Source organism: Diaphorina citri, unplaced genomic scaffold, assembly GCF_000475195.1.
Source record: "Diaphorina citri unplaced genomic scaffold, Diaci psyllid genome assembly version 1.1 scaffold23330, whole genome shotgun sequence".
NCBI lineage: Eukaryota > Metazoa > Arthropoda > Insecta > Hemiptera > Psyllidae > Diaphorina > Diaphorina citri.
The window spans coordinates 1-817 of NW_007400674.1; the positions used below are offsets into that span (position 1 = coordinate 1).

Consider the following 817-nt stretch of genomic DNA (forward strand, 5'->3'; position numbering starts at 1 on the left):
TGTATTTCGCGAACAAAGGATTAATCCAATTTCGACGAAAATTAGATTTACGTGCGAAAAATCGCGAGTCCAAAAATAGATATAGGTAAGTACCTAATCTAGCTAAGTACACCTTAACCATCAAGTATGACTGCATCTTTACATTACGACTTGACTCTATTTTTAACTACCAGGAACTATTTTTGAAATTCAACGTAACAATGGGTGGAATTATTGTAATGACCTTTTATTACCGACAAGCGACGACAACTAAGGTTACCGGACTTGTCATTGGTATGGGGCCTCGACCTCTGTTAATACATGGTCATAGGTATACAATCAATCAAATCGTGAATTCATTTGTGTGTAAAGCAGAACCTTTTCACAACTTTTGTGGATATCACAGCATTACTAAGTGCCTCCTTTGCAATCAATTTCCACATAATTATTTCAATAATCTTTTTTCACTGGTAATGCCTCCACTGCTGGTCGCTCCTCGATAAAAGTAGCTACTCAATTGTCCTCGCGAAACTAAGTGAACCCCGAACTCCAAGCACAGAGCCGAAGAAACTTTGACCACGCGGAATCGAACCCGGTACCTCCGGCGTTCAAGCCTAGTGTGATATCCACTCGGCCACGGAGGCTGCTTCATAGGCATACATATCAACTAGATACCTAGTAAACCAACGCGGTAAGTCCACTTCTAATTCCGATTTACTTTTCTTCCAGGTGTATCGCCCAAACATTTCGAAGAAAACTACATTTACTAGCACAAATCAAATCAATTTCTACAGCCCATGTTTCCGATTTGAAGGGATATATTGCACCAGAGAAACGA

At 40.1% G+C, this 817-nt stretch overlaps 1 long non-coding RNA gene across 1 annotated transcript; it reads left to right on the forward strand.

Moving 5' to 3' along the window:
- LOC113473293 lies at nt 1–777 on the forward strand. Its single transcript, XR_003395310.1, has 2 exons — nt 1–85; nt 709–777. It is a non-coding gene; the product is annotated as an uncharacterized LOC113473293 (long non-coding RNA).
- The last annotated feature ends 40 nt before the right edge of the window (nt 778–817 follow it).